At 45.2% G+C, this 25,314-nt stretch overlaps 1 protein-coding gene across 1 annotated transcript in view; it reads right to left on the bottom strand.

Moving 5' to 3' along the window:
- Positions 1–24,636, bottom strand: part of LOC106590506 (vasorin) — a 29,688-nt gene extending 5,052 nt beyond the window's left edge. The window contains exon 1 of the mRNA XM_014181594.2: positions 24,390–24,636. The gene's annotated coding sequence lies outside the window, so the exon portion shown is untranslated. The remainder of the gene's footprint in view (positions 1–24,389) is intronic.
- Positions 24,637–25,314: the final 678 nt, after the last annotated feature.

The raw sequence follows: 25,314 nt of genomic DNA, 5'->3' as shown, positions 1-25,314 counted from the left end.
GTGTGTGTGTGTGTGTGTGTGTGTGTGTGTGTGTGTGTGTGTGTGTGTGTGTGTGTGTGTGTGTGTTTATGGCAGTGTCTCCAGCCCATGAAAACTGCCCTGGCTTTAAACGGCTGGACACCCACAAAAACACGGCTATTGCATACAAACACAAACTATGGCTTTGTGAGTGTGTATTGGAGTGTGTACCACACACACAGACACACACACATGGATGTATGCATACACTTCCAAACCTACAGACACAGACAGACACACACACACACTTCTTCATACAAACTTATGGACACATACACGGCTACTTCATACAAACACATGCAATCTCAAAATGTACTCACTCACACACATTTGCCCACACACCCCTAGCCAGACACATGGTCACCATAAACACAGACCTTACTACGCTGGCTACACGAGGGGGGGAGCAAAAGAGAGAGACGAATTAACAGAGAGAGAGAGAGTGAGAGAGAGAGACTAATTAACAGAGAGAGAGAGAGTGAGAGAGAGAGACTAATTAACAGAGAGAGAGAGAGTGAGAGAGACTAATTAACAGAGAGAGAGACTAATTAACAGAGAGAGAGAGAGAGTGAGAGAGACTAATTAACACAAGAGAGTGAGTGAGTGAGTGAGTGAGTGAGTGAGTGAGTGAGTGAGTGAGTGAGTGAGTGAGTGAGTGAGTGAGTGAGTGAGTGAGTGAGTGAGTGAGTGAGTGAGTGAGTGAGTGAGTGAGTGAGTGAGTGAGTGAGTGAGTGAGTCAGTGAGTGAGTGAGAAACATAATGACATTTGAAATGTCTCTATTCCTTTGGAACTTTTGTGAGTGTAATGTTTATTGCACTTTAGTTTATTATCTACTTCACTTGCTTTGGCAATGTTAACATATGTTTCCCATGACAATAAAGCCCCTTAAATTGAATAGAAATTGCATTGAGAGAGAGAGAGACCCTAAGCATCAGCTACAGTTACATACAGTGTGGCTGCATCCCAAATGGCCCCCTATTCCCTACATAGTGCACTACCTCTGACCAGGGCCAAAGGAAATGCACCAGATAGGGAATAGGATGCCATTTCACATGAAGCCAGTATGTATATAGAGTATACTGTATGAGTGAGTGTGTGTATCGACAATGTATGGACATATTAAAGCCTTCCCACATCCCTTTAGGAGGCATTTAGCTTGTAATAATTATCTCTGAAAAGTAGAGTTATAGGATTAGCTGTGTGTGTGTTTTAATAATAAAGCAGGTTAAGCTGTTTTAATCTATAATGTTCTGGGTGGGTAGTGAGATGCGAGTAAGTGACTAAAGCCTCTGATCTAGGATCAGCGTACTTTCCACAGGTCCTGACCATAACCATTAGGGGGAAATGGAAATCTGACCTAAGATCAGTGTCTAAGCGGCGACTCCATCCAACCCTGATTTTACAGTGATCTCATACCTTCTCATAACCTCTCCTCCCTCTTTCTTTTTTCTATGTCTCTGTCTGTTTCTTTCTCACACTATCAATCACATACCCATATATGTATTCTCTTTCGTCTTTTTCTCACGTGCTTTTAGTTTGGTATTATAGCAGGGTAAGGTTGAAACTCATAGGCCTATCAGTTCCAGGGAAAAGGTCCATTTCCTGAAGAAAAAGGTTTAATAAGAAGTGAATTTCAAGGTAGCGTGTCTCAGTGAGACGTGCCATCAGTCGGGTCAGGGAACACTTTGAGAGTAATTGGCGAGGCAACTGGGAGAGACTAAAGGTTTTACAGCAAACAACAAGGCTACCTACGGTGCATATCTCTGTTCAGCAAAGATAAGACTGATAAATGAAAGGTTGTTGCTATTTCAGATGCAGGCGTGGAATCAATTTTCCTTGGTTGTGTTTCAGCTGTACAGTGACCTTGAGTTACTTTATAGTAGCCTACGGTCAGCAAGAATGCACTACAAGTACACGAGTATTTTACATGCACATGCAAACACACACACACACACACACACACACACACACACACACACACACACACACACACACACACACACACACACACACACACACACACACACACACACACACACACACACACACACACACACACACACACACACACACACACACACACACAAAAGCATGACAATACATTCTAAATATTGCTCTCTCTCTCTCTCTCTCTCTCTCTCTCTCTCTCTCTCTCTCTCTCTCTCCTTCACTCCCTCTGTTCCTCCCACTCTCACTGCCTTGGTCTTTCTCAGTGAACCCTGCACTACTCTCTTCCCATTTCTCCCTCCCTCCTTCTCTGCATCCCTCACTCCTGCCCTCTGCATGGCTCCTGAGGTTGGAAGTTGGATAGAAACCCGAGACGTTTCATTAAAGTGAAGAAGTGAAGGGGCCAACCTCCGGCCTCCTGCCCTCCTTTACCTCCCTCCTCATCCCCCCTTTTCCTCATAACAGGAGAGATCAGGGCCTGATCCGGCAGGCGCGGCTGGAATTTGCAATAACCCCCCCAAAATCCATCTTGATCAAGGAGAGAGGGAGAGAGAGAGAGAGCGAGAGAGAGAGAGAGAGGGGGGGGTGTAAAGAGAGAGTAAGAGAAAAAAAGGAAGGGGGAGAGATGTTTTTTGTTAATTCTCTCTTTAGTTTACTTCACTTGCTTTCAATGTAAACATGTGTTTCCCATGCCAATAAAGCCCATTTGAACTGAATTAAGAGAGAGAGCAAGGTCTCTAAGGGACAACAAAGGTGAAGGGGGAGATTAGAGGGAGGGATGGCTGAGGTGTAACAGAGTTATGATGTGCATATTAGTCTTTCCTCTATACACATGCCTCTGCTATATCCCTCACGGCACAACGCATCTCCCCCCCATGTGACCTACTTCTTGTATGTATGTACTGACATGTACAGTATGTGTAACTGATAGATGCACACACACACACACATTTAAAACATTAACACGTAGTGTGTGTGTAAATTGTAAAGTGTTTTGTCTGTAATGTAATTTTTTGTTTTACATCAGACCCATTGGCGTCGGCTAATGGGGATTCAAAAAAAATCTAAATCTCTCTCTCAACCTGATACAACAAGCCTTGTGAGTTACTTCTTAGTAGTAGTTACTTCTTAGTTACTTCATAGTACTAGTTACTTCTCAGTAACCAACTCTAGGCTCTTCCTGCTTTCTCAATCAGTCAATCAGTCATTCATTGTAACGTGTGTTGTTGTTGTCAAAGTCAAAACTAATTAGAGCTATGCCATTCATTAGGACTGCTTTGAGTCGGTAGGTTGTTTTTGCCATGGAAACCAAAACCAGATGTCACTCACAACGTCGTCAGGCGCATACCTGAGGGTTAATGGTAAAGAGGGCACGACAGGTAAGGTGCGACATTTCATAACACACACACACGTAACACAAAGCTTGCCATGTCACTCTGTCAAGTCAGTCACAAGGAAATGACCTTCCCCTAACATTCACTGTAGCTAATCTAGCTATTATCATACCCATTATACTCACTAAACCCTGTAGTGTAGAACACACACACACACACACACACACCTGACATTACTCTTCTAGAATGAAATAATTATTTTATGATATGGTATTCAGACAAGGCACAGTGCACCTTTGTTTAAAAGCTTTTTCTGGGACCGAAAGGCACACTGAGCCTGCATCCAAAATGGCACCCTATTCCTTATATAGTGGACTACATTTGACAAGAGCCTTATGGACCCTGGTCAAAAGTAGTCCAAAATAGTGCACTAAATACGGAATAGGGTGGTATTTAGGACACGGCCATAGGCCTATTAGGAATCCGGAGCTCTGTATTTATCCAGCTGATAGAACTGTAACTGCAGTAGATAGGTAAGCTGCTCTGGGTCATTCTTTAAAGGGGAACAGTCTCAGACTGACAGATTGAAGAGAGAAAGAGAGAGAGAGAAGAAAAAGAAGAAGAAAGAGAGAGGCTTAACAAAGACAGAAAGAGGGAGAGAAAAAAGCAAGAGGGAGATTATGAAGAAAGAGAGAGAGCGAAATTAGAACAAGCGCGAGAGAGAGAGGGGGAGAGAAAGAAAGAGAGGAGTGTATGAAAGGAAATGACTAATCACAGTTTATGTTTCTCACTCATCAACTTCCACAGGACGTTGGGCCCCTCTTTTGACAGTTCTGCCTTTTATTAATAGTTAAGGTGATGACAATGTTAACGATACCTGGCAGATGCAGCAGTGCACATGTATTCTACACGAGACAGGAAGTCTACAATTTAACAATACAAACAACTATTTCACAAAGCATATCGTCTGTATCATCAGACCTAAATTGGCTTGGTCAAAATGCTCAATTAAATTCTATATGTGTTGCTCAAATATCTCTCCTCTCACTCGTTGTACATCAGGATATTGTGTCTGAACCACCCTTTATGCCAGGAGTTTTTCCTCGTCAGGTCACATGGCCAGGGAATACTCTGGGTCCTAGTTATGACAGACTCCAAATCTCATCTATCTGTAGCCCTACGTCTGAAATGAGGTTTGATATTACTTCTGTGGAAAAGGATATAGCTAGAAAATGATTTGGCTTCAATTGCAAAGAATGAGAGCCCAAATGAAAGTGGGGGCGGACGGCGGTATGGAGAGCTGAAAGGACGGAGGGATGGAGGGATGAAAGGACGGAGGGATGGAGGGAGAGAATGAAAGTCTTACAACTCTATCGTCTCATCTCTGGAAAAAAATATTTTCTACTTTTATGTCACATATTGTCCCACTCCTTTCTTTCGTTCATTCTCTCCATTTGTTTGATTTCCTGTTTCAATGGGATTACTTCTGAACCACAAAGCCCTGGACAATGGTTTGCCAGTAAACACATTGGTTTCATAGGCAGAGACTAACTGAACACTGGCAGTTGTTACCACATTGAGAAGTTGTACTGTACGTTATGAAGGGATGAAAAACTAAACCTGTGTTGAAATGGCATTGCTTCAGTGGGATTTCTTCCTATTTTATTCACTATGGAATGTTTCCATCTTGGAATGCACTTTGTGTCTTCCTTTCTCTTCTCTGTGTGTCTTCTCTCATTATTTGTAGAGATTGGTATCTACCGAATGGAAAACACTGTTATTCCCTTGAAACAGAACAGGACCCTATCACATGCCCTGGTACGCACGCACGCACACACTACCACAGATGGATTTTATTACCCACAGTGCATTGGGGGCCATCTCTCACTGTGACAAAGCCACACTATAAACTTTTGTCCCCCAGATAGGAGAGAGGAGGAGAGAGACCAAGAGAGATCGAGAGAGATCGAGAGAGAGAGAGAGAGAGAGAGAGAGACAGAGAGGCAGAGAGATAAAGATAAAGATACAAAAATACCAATTGTCAGAGTAAAACACAATTCCATTCATACAAACCCCCAGTGTGTAAACAAAGCAAACTATACTCAGGCCACATTTTTTTTATTTTACCGGGCAAGTCAGTTAAGAACAAATTCTTATTTACAATGACGGCCTAGGAACAGTGGGTTAACTGCCTTGTTCAGAACGACAGATTTTAACCTTGTCAGCTCGGGGATTCGATCTTGCAACCTTTCAGTTACTAGTCCAACGCTCTAACCACTAGGCTACCCTGTCGCTCCTACATGACAAAGGCCAGACAGACAATATGCGCAGCCACTTCTCTTTATCCCTCTCTTTCTAGTTGGTAAATAATCAAAGTCAGGACCTGTATGTATGGCCAGATGGGCTCTGCTAGCCTGGGTTAAACTGAATGCTGTAGAACTACAGGGATCACTACTCAGTCCTGTTTAACCAGGCTCGAGGTCTGCTGCTACAGTACATAGAATGTCTTCAGCGATCCACAAAATCATTATACTTCTGAAAGAGGTGGCCCTTATTTTCAGATTTACCATCCAGACTTCTTTGTCCCTTGTTTCTTTTCTTTCCCTCTTATCTTTTTCCAAAATCACAAGGGAGTACCAGCACATACCAAATATGACCACTTGACATAAAAGGGCCGGCTTAACTCCTGAACTGACTTGTTTTTAGGAGAGGGAGGGATGGAGGGAGGGATGGAGCGAGGGAGGTAAAGGATGGTAATAAATAACATGTCTGAAGGTGTGTTGATGGAGGGATTTCTGTTCTTTCAAAGCCTCAAAAAAGGGGGATGACAGTGATTTAAGACTGGTTTACACTTGGTCTATCTGTAGACAATTAGAATGTGACAAGTGTCGCTGGTCAAAACAACATTTCATTTATACTCCGGTGGACTGTCTGTTGCTGTGACTGTTTCTGTTGTCGTGGTTACCTGACTGAGACTGTGCACAAGTTCTTAAATTCTCTGGTAGAATGCCCTGCTTTTATTTTCTGTAATTAGCTTGCCATTCATTTGTAAATAATGATCTTGTTGTGAGTTTATTTTCCTGTAATAATGAATAAAAACGTGCTAAAGTTAAGATGTTGTCAGCTATGGTATGGTCATTATTTAAACAGGCTACCCAGCAAGCTAACAAGCTAACAAGCTACAAACAAACCAAAATATTGTTTAGGAAGTTGCTTTTAGTTGCCTGGCTTGCTAGATGGACATATACATTTTGGATGCTGATGTCACGCAGCCTGTCGTTTTTGTGTTTCTACTTTTCTGTAACGACAACGTAAAGTTTGATGTCGCACGACAACAGAACGTTCATGATGTCACTGCGACAACTGTCGATAGACCAACTGTAAACCAACCTTTATCCTGTTAACAATTTTCCCTTAAAGCTTTAGGCAGTAAAAACTGTTAAACAAATCAGAACTGGTTACCAGGACTTAAACTCTACAACTTGACATGGAGAATAGCAATGCCGTTGTCAACGGAACCCGCAATTAGATACTGTGTAAGAGCATGTCGAGAAGGAATGGCTTGACAGTAACATTTCATGTTGAGGGCCTGAGCAGCTATGATAGGTTTAGTGCTACAGTAGGTTCTTGACCCCGCTATTCATGCAGGCACACATAGCAGCACACACACGCACTAATATCCCTAATCCCCTCTATACAAAAACACAATGCAGCAAAAATGGTAAAGTCCAGAGTCCAGACCACTCTCGACCCTTGCTATGCTTTCCACAAATTCTCCATCCAATCCATCCATCTACACATTCCACACACTCCAAACACAACTTACGACCATAACAACACCATTACCCCTCGTCATCCTCCGATCGACACACTTCACTGGAAACCTAACCCACCAAAACAAGCCTTGTAAGTCGAGGTGCGACACACTTCCAAGAGCCTGTTTCAGACACACACACACACGCACATACACATACACACACAGGCACACACACACACTCCCAAGAGTCTGTTTCCTGGGGTAGAGTTTCAGTCCTTCTACTAAACTGTTGCTGTTCGGGGTCTATAGGAGAAGAAAGGGGGAAGAAAGAGGGAAGAAGGAAAGATAGCGAGGGACACAATGGATGAGACGAACCGCCTTACACGGGTTACACCTGAGCTACACCTGGATCGGGTTGCTGTGTCTCTCAACTGGGGAGGAAGGGAGGGAGGGAGGGAGGGAGGGAGGGAGGGAGGGAGGGAGGGAGGGAGGGAGGGAGGGAGGGAGGGAGGGAGTTTTTAAAATGGTGGTTTGACTCTGGAACCTAATGGTTGTGGCTGAAAGCAGAAGCTATAACCATGGTTTTGTCTATTTGATGGGTGAAACTTTGGGTGAATTAGTTAAAAATATATATATAAATAAGTATGTGTTTATTGTCACATACACCAGATAGGTGCAGTGAAATGTTATATTTTTTAAACACTACTGCTTTAACGCACTGCTATACAGAGTGCATTTTGGAAACTTCTTATGAAGGAAACAATGAGTAAACAGGAAGGAGAGAAATATCAATCAGAGATCTCCACTTGAAAAACTGGAACTTTCTCCTGTGGTTTGCAATATGTGTTTGTCTGCTGGCTGCTGTGTGTGTTGCACAGTGTTTAGGTTGGTGGTGTGCTGGGTCCTAACCAGTACCTCTCTGACTGCATGTCACTAGTAATGCTGTTATAGTGAAGTATGTCTATGTAAACACAAATCTATGAGAGTGTACGCGCAAATACACACACACACATTTGCACACTCAAACACTTTCCCTCTCTCCGACACACACACACTCTCATGAACACACAGGCTCTCTCAAACACACACACATACACGCTCTCACTCTGACACATACACACACACTCTTCTTTGTGTGAAGATAAGCATCGACATACAGCTGCCAGCACCTTCTCTATGTCACCTGCATTAATAACAGCTGCCAGCACCTTTTCTATGTCACCTGCATTAATAACAGCTGCCAGCACCTTCTCTATGTCACCTGCATTAATAACAGCTGCCAGCACCTTCTCTATGTCACCTGCATTAATAAAAGCTGCCAGCACCTTCTCTATGTCACCTGCATTAATAACAGCTGCCAGCACCTTCTCTATGTCACCTGCATTAATAACAGCTGCCAGCACTTTCTCTATGTCACCTGTATTAATAACAGCTGCCAGCACCTTCTCTATGTCACCTGCATTAATAACAGCTGCCAGCACCTTCTCTATGTCACCTGCATTAATAACAGCTGCCAGCACCTTCTCTATGTCACCTGCATTAATAACAGCTGCCAGCACCTTCTCTATGTCACCTGCATTAATAACAGCTGACAGCACCTTCTCTATGTCACCTGCATTAATAACAACTGCCAGCACCTTCTCTATGTCACCTGCATTAATAACAGCTGCCAGCACCTTCCCTATGTCACCTGCATTAATAACAGCTGACAGCACCTTCTCTATGTCACCTGCATTAATAACAGCTGACAGCACCTTCTCTATGTCACCTGCATTAATAACAGCTGACAGCACCTTCTCTATGTCACCTGCATTAATAACAGCTGACAGCACCTTCTCTATGTCACCTGCATTAATAACAGCTGACAGCCAGGACCACTGGGCTGGTTTCCTAATGAAACATATCAGAGCTGCCATTGTGGCTCAGACTCTAGACCAGAGAGAGAGAGAGAGAGAGAGAGAGAGAGAGAGAGAGAGAGAGAGAGAGAGAGAGAGAGAGAGAGAGAGAGAGAGAGAGAGAGGTATTTGATCCCCTGCTGATTTTGTATGTTTGCCCTCTGACAAAGAAATAATCAGTCTATAATTGTAATGGTACGTTTATTTGAACAGTGAGAGACAGAATAACAACTAAAAAATCCAGAAAAACGCATGTCAAAAATGTTCTAAAATGATTTGCATTCTAATGACTTAGTACTTGGTGGCAAAACCCTTGTTGGCAATCATAGAGGTCAGACGTTTCTTGTAGTTGGCCACCAGGTTTGCACACATCCCAGGAGGGATTTTGTCCCACTCCTCTTTGCAGATCTTCTCCAAGTCAATAAGGTTTCGAGGCTGACGTTTGGCAACTCGAACCTTCAGCTCCCTCCACAGATTTTCTATGGGATTAAGGTCTGGAGACTGGCTAGGCCACTCCGGGACCTTAATGTGCTTCTTCTTGAGCCACTCCTTTGTTGCCTTGGCCGTGTGTTTTGGGTCATTGTCATGCTGGAATACCCATCCACGACCCATTTTCAATGCCCTGGCTGAGGGAAGGAGGTTCTCACCCAAGATTTGACGGTACATGGCCCCGTCCATTGTCCCTTTGATGCGGTGAAGTTGTCCTGTCCCCTTAGCAGAAAAACACCCCCAAAGCATAATGTTTCCACCTCCATGTTTGACAGTGGGGATGGTGTTCTTGGGGTCATAGGCAGCATTCCTCCTCGCCCAGTTGAGTTGATGCCAAAGAGCTCCATTTTGGTCTCATCTGACCACAACACTTTCACCCAGTTGTCCTCTGAATCATTCAGATGTTCATTGGCAAACTTCAGACGGGCATGTATATGTGGTTTCTTGAGCAGGGGGACCTTTCGGGCGCTGCAGGATTTCAGTCCTTCACGGCGTAGTGTGTTACCAATTGTTTTCTTGGTGACTATGGTCCCAGCTGCCTTGAGATCATTGACAAGATCCTCCCGTGTTGTTCTGGGCTGATTCCTCACCGTTCTCATGATCATTGCAACTCCATGATGTGAGATCTTGCATGGAGCCCCAGGCCGAGGGAGACTGACAGTTCTTTTGTGTTTCTTCCATTTGCGAATAATCGCACCAACTGTTGTCACCTTCTCACCGAGCAGCTTGGCGATGGTCTTGTAGCCCATTCCAGCCTTGTGTAGGTCTACAATCTTGTCCCTGACATCCTTGGAGAGCTCTTTGGTCTTGGCCATGGTGGAGAGTTTGGAATCTGATTGATTGATTGCTTCTGTGGACAGGTGTCTTTTATACAGGTAATAAACTGAGATTAGGAGCACTCCCTTTAAGAGTGTGCTCCTAATCTCAGCTCGTTACCTGTATAAAAGACACCTGGGAGCCGGAAATCTTTCCGATTGAGAGGGGGTCAAATACTTATTTCCCTCATTAAAATGCAAATCAATTTATAATTATTTTTTTGTTATTATTCTGTCTCTAACTGTTCAAATAAACCTACCATTAAAATTATAGACTGATCATTTCTTTGTCAGTGGGCAAACGTACAAAATCAGCAGGGTATCAAATACTTTTTTCCCTCACTGTAGACAGACAGACAGACAGACAGACAGACAGACAGACAGACAGACAGACAGACAGACAGACAGACAGACAGACAGACAGACAGACAGACAGACAGACAGACAGACAGACAGACAGACAGACAGACAGACAGAACAACGGCAGGCTGTAGTTATGGTTGTAAATACATGTTGCCTCTGAGACAGTGGAGAGGCCTTAGGGACAATGACAGTGTCTTGGGGACAATAGAGTATGTGGCATTGGAATGATGACACTCAACTCCGCCCACCGTTTGGAATTCCCTCTGTTTCATGCAGCAGCAGTATACCGTATCTCAACAATCTGCTAGAGTGACATATCTCACTTTTTCTGATCACTTTTTAATCTCTCTCCACTTTTTTCCCCCCTTCTTTAATATCTCTCTATTTCTTTCATCTCTCTCTCTCTCGTTCTGACAGCTCCACCTTGCAGCTCTTTTCTCTCTCTCTAACCTGTCAGTTTTATTAGCTGTTAAGAGACAGTCTGTCTCCCGATATATGCCATAGGTGAGAACAACATGAAACGTACAGTAATGGCTTCTAGGTGTACTGGAGGGCCAAGCAGAGTTAACATGGTTTGGAAAGAGTTGTGAGGCTTTGAGACTTGAGAAAAGTACACTGGTTAATGTCAAATGTATATGTGTGAGACAGCAAGAGAGAGAGACAGAGCGAGAGAGAGAGAGAGAGAGACAGAGAGATAGAAACAGAGAGAGAGAGAGACAGACAGACAGACAGACAGACAGACAGACAGACAGACAGACAGACAGACAGACAGACAGACAGACAGACAGACAGACAGACAGACAGACAGACAGACAGACAGACAGACAGACAGACAGACAGACAGACAGACAGACAGACAGACAGACAGACAGACAGACAGACAGACAGACAGACAGAGACCATGGTAAGGAATGTCTAGGATGCCAGCTACTGTAGGAGGAACATGTGCTATACTGGCATGCAGGTGTGCTTCTTGTCACACTCTACTACTCTTCCATCACTTCAACACACACGGTCCTATTCTGCTCTAACAATAGCAGCACTGTTCCCCCCCAGGTCTTAGAACAAGGACAGACTTAGTAGGACCCAGTTTATGTCTCTAGTATCAGATCACTTAAATAAGTGTAAAGACAAATTCAATGGAGAAGCTCCTGCTCTTTACTACAGTTAAATAGATTTGATATTTTATGACGTCGCCGCCTCCTTCTGTCTGGTGCTTGTTGAGGTGGGTGGATGTGATAAACTAGATTAGTTTACAGAGATATTTAAGATAATGTAAAGACGGTGCTGGGTTTTTATAGAGAAGTCAGATGTGTCTGTACTTGTCTGGAGTCTCCAGATCCTCTCTCCACACACACACACACACACACACACATAAATACACACATACAGTATGTACCAATCCTGAGTAACATTTGGGACTACCTGTTTTTCCTGCTTTTGTTTTTGGAATCTTAAGAAAGAGATTTATCAAAGATGACTAAAAGCCCTGGGGTGTTTACTCAACACGACACAAAGCTACAACTGCCAAAGAACATATCCATGGTGAACTGACAATTGCAAATCGTGTCAACACACACACACACTGCGTGAGTGTGTGTGTTTGTGTGTTTTAAACAGACCCAAGCCCTATGGCTGTGCCTGACTCTCCACCTCTCTCTCTAACCTGCAGGCCTGTCATATCTTTCAGCAAATAGTCATGAGCCACTTGAGTCTCTTCCACTTAGCTGCAGGTGTGCCAGGGGGAGAGAACGGCTCTTCTACAGGCTGCAAACACACACACACACACACACACACACACACACACACACACACACACACACACACACACACACACACACACACACACACACACACACACACACACACACACACACACACACACCAAGAGAGTATGTCGAGAGAAACAGGAAGAGCAAGGCCCAATCTATCCTCAGTCCTCCTCTCCCCTTTTCCAAAAATCCTCCTCCCTCCAGGTGCCTAAGTTCCCCCCCAACCGCTACCCTGTGTCATCCCATTGTGGGCCCCAACACAGTGATTAGACCTCCCCATGTCTAACTAGAGCTGTAAACAGTAGTGATAGACCTCCCCATGTCTAACTAGAGCTGTAAACAGTAGTGATAGACCTCCCCATGTCTAACTAGAGCTGTAAACAGTAGTGATAGACCTCCCCATGTTTGACTGGAGCTGTAAACAGTAGTGATAGACCTCCCCTTGTCTGACTGGAGCTGTAAAGCTGTAAACAGTAGTGATAGACCTCCCCATGTCTAACTGGAGCTGTAAACAGTAGTGATAGACCTCCCCTTGTCTGACTGGAGCTGTAAAGCTGTAAACAGTAGTGATAGACCTCCCCATGTCTAACTGGAGCTGTAAACAGTAGTGATAGACCTCCCCATGTTTGACTGGAGCTGTAAAGCTGTAAACAGTAGTGATAGACCTCCCCATGTCTAACTAGAGCTGTAAACAGTAGTGATAGACCTCCCCTTGTCTGACTGGAGCTGTAAAGCTGTAAACAGTAGTGATAGACCTCCCCATGTCTGACTGGAGCTGTAAACAGTAGTGATAGACCTCCCCATGTCTGACTGGAGCTGTAAACAGTAGTGATAGACCTCCCCATGTCTGACTGGAGCTGTAAACAGTAGTGATAGACCTCCCCATGTCTAACTGGAGCTGTAAACAGTAGTGATAGACCTCCCCATGTCTAACTGGAGCTGGTAACAGTAGTGATAGACCTCCCCATGTCTGACTGGAGCTGTAAACAGTAGTGATAGACCTCCCCATGTCTGACTGGAGCTGTAAACAGTAGTGATAGACCTCCCCATGTCTAACTAGAGCTGTAAACAGTAGTGATAGACCTCCCCTTGTCTGACTGGAGCTGTAAAGCTGTAAACAGTAGTGATAGACCTCCCCATGTCTAACTGGAGCTGTAAACTGTAGTGATAGACCTCCCCTTGTCTGACTGGAGCTGTAAACAGTAGTGATAGACCTCCCCTTGTCTGACTGGAGCTGTAAACAGTAGTGATAGACCTCCCCATGTCTGACTGGAGCTGTAAACAGTAGTGATAGACCTCCCCATGTCTGACTGGAGCTGTAAACAGTAGTGATAGACCTCCCCATGTCTGACTGGAGCTGTAAACAGTAGTGATAGACCTCCCCATGTCTGACTGGAGCTGTAAACAGTAGTGATAGACCTCCCCATGTCTGACTGGAGCTGGTAACAGTAGACACCTCTGAGCTTGGGCAGCTGTATGGGTTATATGAGTGTGGTCTTGTCAGCCCACTGCCACACTGTGGACTGTATCTGACACACACTCCCACACACACACACACACACACACACACACACACACACACACACACACACACACACACACACACACACACACACCCAGACACACATGAACTCACACACACATACACACACACACACATACACACGCACACACACACCCACACACACTAACTCACACACACACACACTCCCAGGAACACAAACACACACTCCTAAACACACATCTGCCATATTATTTAGCCACACTGACCTTGTATGTGCCTGTGTCTGACCAATAAGACACATACACTACACACTAAACTACACTACACTACACACTAAACTACAGTTCACACTAAACTACCCTACACACACACACGGCTGGATCACCTCATCACCCCAGCGTTAAGCCAGTGAGGGGAGTTATACTGCAGATGCCTGTGGAGATTTAGAAGCAAAGAAAAGGGAAGGGTAATGGGGATACTTAGTCAGTTGTACAACTGAATGAATTCAAACCAAATGTGTCTTTCCGCATATGAACCTACCCCTCTGAATCAGAGAAGTGGGGAGGGGCATTAATCAACATCCACGGCATCGGCGCCTGGGGAGCAGCTGTTGTTGAGAGTTAACTGCCTGGGTTAAGGGCAGAATGGCAGATTTATCCACCTTGCCGTCTCAGGGATTAGAACCAGCAACCTTTCGGTTACTGGCCCAAGGATGGACTGAGAGGGGGTATTCGTCCATTGGTGTGTGTTTGTGCGTGAGTGTGACTCAGTTAGGTTTTTGTAAGAAGAGTGTGAACAAGTGAAAAATGAAAATGTGTGTATTGAGGGAACTGGTGTGTAACTAAGGGGGGAGGATTGTTGTAGGGGAAATGACAGATGATGTGTAGGTTACTGAACCTTTAGTGTTTACTCTCTCACATAACTGTTTACTCAAACTCCTCATGGACCCCTGGACACCCCTGGAGAGTGAGAGTGAGAGTGAGAGTGAGAGAGTGAGAGTGAGAGTGAGAGTGAGAGTGAGAGAGAGAGAGAGAGAGAGAGAGAGAGAGAGAGAGAGAGAGAGAGAGAGAGAGAGAGAGAGAGAGAGAGAGAGAGAGAGAACTTAGACTGACCATGTGTTCACTCCAGTCTCCTTCACAGTGTTCTGGTGAAGTATTCATTTAGTCTAATCAGAACTGTGTTCCTACGTGTTGATTTGGTGGAGAAAGCCATTTAGCCAGTGACCTCCGTTTGTTCCCAGAGACAGACACATTCTGGGTGGAAGTTGACAGATCTAAGGGTCAAATTACCCTCCCCAAATCCTATCCTTAAATATTAGGAGGGCATAAACTGAACTTAAATCAAAGTGTGCAGGAAAACTTTTAACACACACACACTATGTAGGACAAATAACTTCACACACTCTGCTTGCTCTGAGAGAAGGTGTTGACATATGACTTATAGTGAAGCCATGGAGGCATCTGCAATGTTTGGTAAGGGACTACAAAATGATGTCATTCAAGACCTTCTGTGTTGTGTGTTTGTTTTCATTCGTACATGACTTAGAGTGAAGAAAGAGGAGGGAGGGAGAGAATGAGGAGGGAGAGAGAGAATGAGGAGGGAGAGAGAATGAGGAGAGAGAGGGAGAATGAGGAGGGAGAGAGAGAGAATGAGGAGAGAGAGGGAGAATGAGTAGGGAGAGAGAGAATGAGGAGGGAGAGAGAGAATGAGGAGGGAGAGGGAGAATGAGTAGGGAGAGAGAGATAATGAGGAGGGAGAGAGAGAATGAGTAGGGAGAGAGAGAATGAGGAGGGAGAGGGAGAATGAGTAGGGAGAGAGAGAATGAGGAGGGAGAGAGAGAATGAGGAGGGAGAGGGAGAATGAGTAGGGAGAGAGAGAATGAGGAGGGAGAGAGAGAATGAGGAGGGAGAGGGAGAATGAGGAGAGAGAGGGAGAATGAGTAGGGAGAGAGAGAATGAGGAGGGAGAGAGAGATAATGAGGAGGGAGAGAGAGAATGAGTAGGGAGAGAGAGAATGAGGAGGGAGAGGGAGAATGAGTAGGGAGAGAGAGAATGAGGAGGGAGAGAGAGATAATGAGGGGGGAGAGAGAATGAGTAGGGAGAGAGAGAATGAGGAGGGAGAGGGAGAATGAGTAGGGAGAGAGAGAATGAGGAGGGAGAGAGAGAATGAGTAGGGAGAGGGAGAATGAGTAGGGAGAGAGAGAATGAGGAGAGAGAGGGAGAATGAGGAGGGAGAGGGAGAATGAGGAGGGAGAGAGAGAATGAGGAGAGAGAGGGAGAATGAGTAGGGAGAGAGAGAATGAGGAGGGAGAGAGAGAATGAGGAGGGAGAGGGAGAATGAGTAGGGAGAGAGAGAATGAGGAGGGAGAGAGAGAATGAGGAGGGAGAGAGAGAATGAGGAGAGAGAGGGAGAATGAGTAGGGAGAGAGAGAATGAGGAGGGAGAGAGAGAATGAGTAGGGAGAGAGAGAATGAGTAGGGAGAGAGAGAATGAGGAGGGAGAGAGAGATAATGAGGAGGGAGAGAGAGAATGAGGAGGGAGAGAGAGATACTGAGGAGGGAGAGAGAGAATGAGGAGAGAGAGGGAGAATGAGGAGGGAGAGAGAGAATGAGGAGGGAGAGGGAGAATGAGGAGGGAGAGAGAGAATGAGGAGAGAGAGGGAGAATGAGTAGGGAGAGAGAGAATGAGGAGGGAGAGAGAGAATGAGTAGGGAGAGAGAGAATGAGTAGGGAGAGAGAGAATGAGGAGGGAGAGAGAGAATGAGGAGGGAGAGAGAGAATGAGTAGGGAGAGAGAGATAATGAGGAGGGAGAGAGAATGAGGAGAGAGAGGGAGAATGAGTAGGGAGAGAGAGAATGAGGAGGGAGAGAGAGAATGAGGAGGGAGAGAGAGAATGAGGAGGGAGAGGGAGAAAGAGGAGGGAGAGGGAGGGAGAATGAGTAGGGAGAGAGAGAGGATGAGGAGGGAGAGAGAGAGGATGAGGAGGGAGAGGGAGAATGAGTAGGGAGAGAGAGAATGAGGAGGGAGAGAGAGATAATGAGGAGGGAGAGAGAATGAGGAGAGAGAGGGAGAATGAGTAGGGAGAGAGAGAATGAGGAGGGAGAGAGAGAATGAGGAGGGAGAGAGAGAATGAGGAGGGAGAGGGAGAAAGAGGAGGGAGAGGGAGGGAGAATGAGTAGGGAGAGAGAGAGGATGAGGAGGGAGAGAGAGAGGATGAGGAGGGAGAGGGAGAATGAGGAGGGAGAGGGAGAATGAGTAGGGAGAGAGAGAATGAGGAGGGAGAGAGAGAATGAGGAGGGAGAGAGAGAGGATGAGGAGGGAGAGGGAGAATGAGTAGGGAGAGAGAGAATGAGGAGGGAGAGGGAGAATGAGGAGGGAGAGAGAGAGGATGAGGAGGGAGAGAGAGAGGATGAGGAGGGAGAGGGAGAATGAGGAGGGAGAGGGAGAATGAGTAGGGAGAGAGAATGAGGAGGGAGAGAGAGAATGAGGAGGGAGAGAGAATGAGGAGGGAGAGGGAGAATGAGGAGGGAGAGAGAGAGGATGAGGAGGGAGAGAGAGAGGATGAGGAGGGAGAGGGAGAATGAGGAGGGAGAGGGAGAATGAGTAGGGAGAGAGAGAATGAGGAGGGAGAGAGAGAATGAGGAGGGAGAGAGAGAATGAGGAGGGAGAGAGAGAATGAGGAGGGAGAGGGAGAGGGAGAGGGAGGAGGGAGAGAGAGAATGAGGAGGGAGAGGGAGAATGAGTAGGGAGAGAGAGAATGAGGAGGGAGAGAGAGAATGAGGAGGGAGAGAGAGAGAATGAGGAGGGAGAGGGAGAATGAGGAGGGAGAGAGAGAATGAGGAGAGAGGGAGAATGAGGAGGGAGAGGGAGAATGAGGAGGGAGAGAGAGAATGAGGAGGGAGAATGAGGAGGGAGAGAGAGAGAGAAAGAGGGAGAGAGATAATGAAGAGGAAGAGGAAGAATGAGGAGGAAGAGAGAGAATGAAGAGGGAGAAAGAGGAAGACGAGGGCGAGAGAGAAATAAAATATACAGTCACTTCTCACCTACAGTATACAGACATAGACCACTACTCTGTGTTCAATCACACACACACACACACACACACACACACACACACACACACACACACACACACACACACACACACACACACACACACACACACACACACACACACACACACACACACACACACACACACACACACACACACACACACACACATGACCAGAATGTGAATTCGAACTGATGCTACTGATAAACCTCAAGAGCCTACAGCAAAATAGTCCATTGATTCAACACGCTGACACTCAGGAACAGTACAGCTCTGTTGTGGTTTATACAGAGAGATCTGTATTTAACAAATACCAACGCTACCTCTAGCTCTGCTGTTATCTCTATCAGAGAGGTTCTGCCTGGGATACATTTCCCTCGGTGGAGCTCTCCATTACAGATATCTATGCTACTATATTCAGAGGTTATATAAGCACAATGGATTTACAGTGCAGGGTCTCTATGGTATAACTGTGGTTGATCAAGTGAGGCTTTTGTAAAGGATTTTATCATCAGATCAACTACACATACCAGTCACACTCATTGATCGCAAAGTTTGTGTGTGTGTGTGTGTGTGTGTGTGTGTGTGTGTGTGTGTGTGTGTGTGTGTGTGTGTGTGTGTGTGTGTGTGTGTGTGTGTGTGTATTAGCGTGTCTGTCTATTGACAGAGAGTATCATAGTAAAGGTTGTTCACACACTGATAGTGACTGCAGAATGTTTAGGCGTACCTTAAAGAACAGCTCCTGGTCACAGCTTCTCAGATAAATTCATTCGATACTGAACAACATTCCAACCCATGTTATTCTGGATCAACACACACACACACACACACACACACACACACACACACACACACACACACACACACACACACACACACACACACACACACACACACACACACACACACACACACACACACACACACACACACACACACGTAGCATCGTCATCTCAGGCCAAATCCATGTTCTATTTGTGACTGTCATCATGTCTCTCATCAAAACATAACAGCCCTGCAGTCTCAACAGTTAGGGTCAAGCCTTGGTCAGGCAGTCGAAAAGACATAAAGTCATTAAAGTCATTCATCATCAGTCTGTTCAGTATTTCTGCAGCTGATTGGCTCTCAACAGACTGCAGTGTGCTAGCTGTGCTTGTCTTGGCTGTACAAAGTGTCTGTGCTTAACCACAGAGGAATGTGTCATTTTAACTGGACAGCATTGCTATTGAAGACCAGAGACTTAGGGCAACAAATTATTTTTCTTTGTCCCCCCATCTCAACTTTGCCTTACCTTTGTCTCTCTTTCTTTGTTTCTCCCTCTTTTGCTCTCTCTCTCTCTCTCTCTCTCTCTCTCTCTCTCTCTCTCTCTCTCTCTCTCTCATTCTCTCTCTCTCATTCTCTCTCTCTCTATGAAAGGGCATCAAGTGCAAACACACACACTTTCATTACTTCCCTCTCCTCTCCCGCCGGTGTATAAAATGCTGTCGCTGCTTAACTTTTGATCCGTTCTCCTTCACTTTGAAGTGGCTACAGCTCTCATCTGTTAACAACATGGCCAAGTTCAAAAATACCACAGGCTCAGGGAGCCACTGTAGAGTGAGAGGAGAGGAGTATGTGAACAGGGAAGTTAACAGGGGCAATCTGGGATTGGTACTTCCATTTTTTGACTTTTGAATGAAAAGGTTGAATGGTGACCGCTTTGCTGTTGTTTGAATCCCAGATTGCCCCTTTAAATATCCTGAAACAACCTTCAATACTTTTTTAAAAAACTTCTTGTTGAGACAACGGTCTCATACATGTCCTTTAACGTTCAAATCAAATCAAATGTTATTAGTCACATGCGCCGAATACACCAGGTGTAGACCTTACAGTGAAATGCTTACTTACAAGCCCCTAACCAACAATGCAGTTTCAAAAAAATATGGATAAGAATAAGAGATAAAAGTAACAAGTAATTAAAGAGCAGCAGTAAAATAACAATAGCGAGACTATATACAGGGGGGTGCCGGTACAGAGTCAATGTGCGGTTAGTTGAGGTAATATGTACATGTAGGTAGAGTTATTAAAGTGACTATGCATAGATGATAACAGAGAGTAGCAGCGGTGTAAAGAGGGGGTAAAGAAGGGAGAAGAACTTGACTCTCTTTTACATGAGTAAACAGACAAACAAATTAGACTGATTGAAATGGCAAATGTTCCAAGTTGTATGGTGATCATACAGGTATGACTGGTATGGTGTCTACTATACCTGAAGGAACAAATTATAAGTACACACACACACACACACACACACACACACACACACACACACACACACACACACACACACACACACACACACACACACACGCAAAGCCCTCAACCCTAGTCCTTCTTCCCTGACAGTTTCCTGCCTGCCAAAACTCCTACACCCCAATCCTGCCCCTCCGCCCAACACACACACGCTCCTGGACCCTGCTCCTTCCACCTCGTCAGTTTCCTGTCCTGACCTGTGTTTTGACTGGCCCCTCCAGCTGTACCCCCCCCCCCATCTGACTTCTGACCCCCTAATCCGCCTGCCACCCGTAGGGGGGAGCAGGAGTGGACAGAGGTATGAGAGGTTTTGAGAGGGGGAAAGCAGGCCGGAGTACAGGAACAAGCAGCTAACAGCTCTTCATTTATAGTAGAAAGGAGGGGTAACTGAATGTGCCTGCCTATTCAATGGAAGTCTGACAGCTGGACATCAGTACAGAAAGTAACAGAACATTTAGTTGCAAAGCATGTGTGTGTCCTTGTGTGTGTGTGTTGCAATAACATCCCAACGGTCTAGTTTCCTGCTGTTTGTGTAAACATGGGGCTGTATGAAGCTCTAGGTCTCAGCGCAGGCTGTTGCCAAGGGAAACACAGAACACACTTACCACGAAAGTCACACATACATAACACACTCTGTCATAACTGACACAAATATGCACACTGATCCATCAACTTCCCAGTAAGCGAAAGAGTGGACCTACCTTCTGTTTCCCAAGGGGCCTCTCTCATCACCTGTTGTGGCTGTAGTTGTGGAGCTGATCTGAGCTAGAGAGACAAGGCCCTGTAGCCTCAGGCTACTGTCTGTCTGAGTGTGTATACAGGGGACCTCTGAATGGGGTGTGTGTGGAGGGGGGGGGTCGTGTGTGTGTGTGTGTGTGTGTGTGTGTGTGTGTGTGTGTGTGTGTGTGTGTGTGTGTGTGTGTGTGTGTGTGTGTGTGTGTGTGTGTGTGTGTGTGTGGAGGATTGAGGGGCTATTGTATGGGATGAAAAGGCATGTGTGTGCACAACCCAGACTGCGCCCTTGGGGAGAGGGGATTAGGGCTGGCTAGGGGTGGGGGTCAAAACTGAGAGAGGGGTGGAGGGAGTCAAAATAACTCTTAGCCTCAGGTATAGTATAAGACTAGTCTGTAGACTGATCAGGTATCGGAATATGCAAATGTCTCTCCCTCTCTCTCGACCTCTCCACCTATCCCTCTCTACCTCAAGTGACGAACGCCAAAGGTTTCTCTCTCAGAGTAGTACACTGAGGAATGTAATGAGAAGGCTATATGTCACACTCAATACCTTCCCACTAGACCACTGGATTTACCTAACACGCTCCGAGGATGAGGGGGGAGGGTTTTAAGGAGGTGCACCACAGGGCAGCAAAGGGGAGCGACCCGTAAACCTCTCCCTAGGGGGTCTGGGATCTGACAATCATAGGTTCTCCTCCGATGAACATGTCAAGTCAGTGCCGTGTTAGACTAACGGAAAAATTCACAGAGTGTCAGGAAAGCTGTCACATAAAGATAATTCATTGTGGAAAGGTAAATACACTATTAAAGAGCAGTGGAATGTGTAGACTATAGGCTATATTCCACAGGTCAAAGAAAAGGTCAATTCCAACCACCTCGCAGTTCAACCAAGGAGCATCAAATCAAGAACAAACTGTCTACAAAACACATTCAGACACTCATTGAGGACAATGGACATATTCAATATAATAATGTTACTTCCTGTTTGGCTCTTTTGGGCATTGAAGGAGAACAATAGACATACGATGCAAGTCATCTATTACTGTCTTAAAACCTGTGTCTTTCTCAGCATCAGGACGATTTATGTTGGCTTCGGGGAGACACTCGCTGTTTTATCACACATGGTGACAACTTCCCTAAACGCTCTAAACGCTCCCACATGAACCAGAGCCCCCATCCCTCTGTCTGTGTCTGCACAGCTGCAGGACAGGAGACTGGACTGAGAACTTGAGAAAGAGCAGAGAGGTAGGGAGAGAGAGCGAGGGAGAGAACAGTGTGGCAGCGAGAGAAAGAGCTGAGAGCAAGTCCAGATAGAGGGAGAAAGGAAAAGAAAGACAGGGAGAGCAAGATCGGTGAAACGGAGAGAAAGAGACCAAAGGAGAGACAGAGAGAGAGAGAGAGAGAGAGAGAGAGAGAGAGAGAGAGAGAGAGAGAGAGAGAGAGAGAGAGAGAGAGAGAGAGAGAGAGAGAGAGAGAGAGAGAGAGACCAGAGCTCATGGAGGTTTTAATTCCTTAATGGTCCCTAACAAGGGGAACCCAGAGTAAAAGCTGACCTGGAGGACCTAGAAGGAGCACCACCAAAGCACCACAGGGCACAGTTAAGCCTGGCTAAGAGGAGAGGATTTATACTGCTGCTGCTGTTGTTGATAACACTATAACCATGAACAACCACTTCTCATTCTCTAATAGCTGCTTCGCCCTCTTTAGACTAACACACACCAAACAAAATCCTCTTCACCTTGTACCTCTTAGCTTCCATCATGGGGTTATTAACTCAATCAGGGGTCCCCCTATTTAGTTGTCATGGTGGCATGACCCGAACACTTATTGGCTGACCCCTGGGATTAGTCCAAGACCAAAGTGTATGGGGGGGGGGTGTAAGTAGGGGGGGGGGCTCACAATGTGTGTGTGTGTGTGTGTGTGTGTGTGTGTGTGTGTGTGTGTGTGTGTGTGTGTGTGTGTGTGTGTGTGTGTGTGAGAGCATCTTAGACGTTCTTTAATTAAATTGCTGAGACACCAAGTCAGGAATGTTTGCTTTCTCTCTCGCTCTCTCTGCTGATCTCCTCCTCCTCCTCCCTCATTCTCTCTGTCCCTCCATCTCGGTCTTTACTTTTCACATCCCTTCATAGACTTCAGTTTGTTTAGGTGCCCTTCCTGGCTGCCTCGCTGACTTGTATTTATCTAGCATGCTTTATAACACCTCTTCATACAAAGTCATTGACATAGAGGCCACTGAATAACATTATGTATACTTGAGTAGTCAAGGTGATTATTGCTCAAAATCACAAATGTGCCATTCTCACAACCACAGCAATAAGATCATTTTTTGAATTTGGATTTGATGAAGTTGTTATTACCACGCCATTACTATTCTATTGTATACAAAGACAAGTCAATGTAATCCAATCAGGTTAAAGTTTAAATAAACAAAGAAGAGATGACAACCCTGGTCAAATTAGTGAGATAACACGCTCTAATTCAGTTACCTTTAAAACAAACAAACACAAACGGGATAAACCAACATCAACAACCATAACACACCACCCTGACCTGCCTGCTGTGCTCATAACTAAACAACCCACTGGGCACAGACGGCAGCTCAACGTCCAGTTTTCATTTGGTTGAGTTGTCAACTAACGTGAATTCAACGTGAAATCAACGATTGATGATTTTTTTTAAAATTATTATTATGGATGGAAACAACGTTGATTCAAGCAGTTTTTGAACGTTGGAACAGTATCTCTGTTCTGCATGACTCTCTCTGCGAGGGTCTCTGGCTGCGCAGAGATTTTAATCTAGAATGGTGAGCTAGGCACCACACCGTAAAGATATTTTGACACGCAAATATAACCGACCATATCACATCTTGACAAAGATCCGCTTTCAAAGGTTTCTGTGGATGCGGTTTGGCTTGACAGATGGATAAGGTAGTCGAAGTGAGATAGAATAGAACTATGTTGGCCATATAGAGAAATGTTCGGCCATATAAACCTTGGCTATTGGCTATAGGCTAGTCAGTGCTCATTGCTCGTGGTGAGATCGATAAGCACGGATAATGGGATAGACATATATGACATATAGTATCCAACATCATGTGCGTTAAGAGGAAAAACTCAGAAATGTTTTAATATAAAATGTGATCACAAAACTATTCTCGTTTCTAATAAAGACAAGCAGTGACAGGCATTCAGCTCACAGACAGTAACCCAGAGAAATCCCTCATATAACTTCCCCAAACCATATCTCGCCTGAACAGCACACACCATCCGAGCTGCACTTTGGAGCACACAGAACAACCTGCAGAATGATTGCGCGGTCTCCAAACTGTCACTGACTAGGCTACTGGCTACTAGTCTACTTGTTTCCATCATAAAGTCGCACCAGAAGTAGAAGAAAGTTGTTCGTGAGACACCTACCTGGCAAAATGAACTAAAGTCCCGAAATGTGCTCAAAACAGTGCTATTTCTTATCCACTTTATCGACGTGTCTATGAGGCTCAAATCCCTTTAATACAGTTGTATTGTCCACAAACTTCAGAAAGGTAGCCTATTGAAATCCCTGGGCAGAACATTTCTCTCTGTGTGTCAAAGTTGCGGTCCAGAAGTCTCCGAGAAGTATGCGCCCTATGTCAAGCGCGTCCCGAGTTTTAACAATTGGAGGACGAGAGGCTCTAGAATTTACACAAAAAAAAGTTGGAAGTGGGAGGTGCGTTCTGGTATGAGCGCGAACTGCACTCGGCGCGCCCATGTTCCAGAATCTGGAGCGCAGAGATGGTAACTATAGCCTACACCTGTAAAAATATGAAGTGGCCAAACCATATATGTAACAACATGGTGAAAAGGCTATGCGTCCGACCACATTACCTTACTTTTTCATTGATTCTCGATTAAAGGCATATTATTGAACTTAACAAGAATAAGCAGATCTTTTAAATACTCCACTGAAGCTAAATCAGATTATTGCATAGAACAAGGCACTCATACAATGTTGTTTGCCTATTTGAAGTCAAATTCACAATATAAAATATGCATAAATTCTGCATAAATTCAGTGGGTGTTTATGACCACGTTTTCCTAATCATTTTCACAGACTAGGTCACTGCGGCTCGTCACTTCACGCAAAACACATGGGCTTAGGTTCCATTGTAGTCTCCTAGCTGGTATATCTATATACGTTGTCTTCGACATGGAATACTTCTGCCCGTCACAGAAGCTGTCAACGAGCTGTCGGCTGAGGCACTAAATTAAACTGAGGTGGGGTGGTGGGGCATGGTCGGTGCACAAACAGAGGGAAGGGAGCAAGAGAGAGAGAGTGGAGAGAGTGGGGGAGAGAGAGAGGGGG

The sequence above is a fragment of the Salmo salar genome, chromosome ssa02, assembly GCF_905237065.1.
Source record: "Salmo salar chromosome ssa02, Ssal_v3.1, whole genome shotgun sequence".
Taxonomy (NCBI): domain Eukaryota; kingdom Metazoa; phylum Chordata; class Actinopteri; order Salmoniformes; family Salmonidae; genus Salmo; species Salmo salar.
Note: the sequence above shows the minus strand (reverse complement) of the source record. Positions and strands in the feature narration are given on the sequence as shown.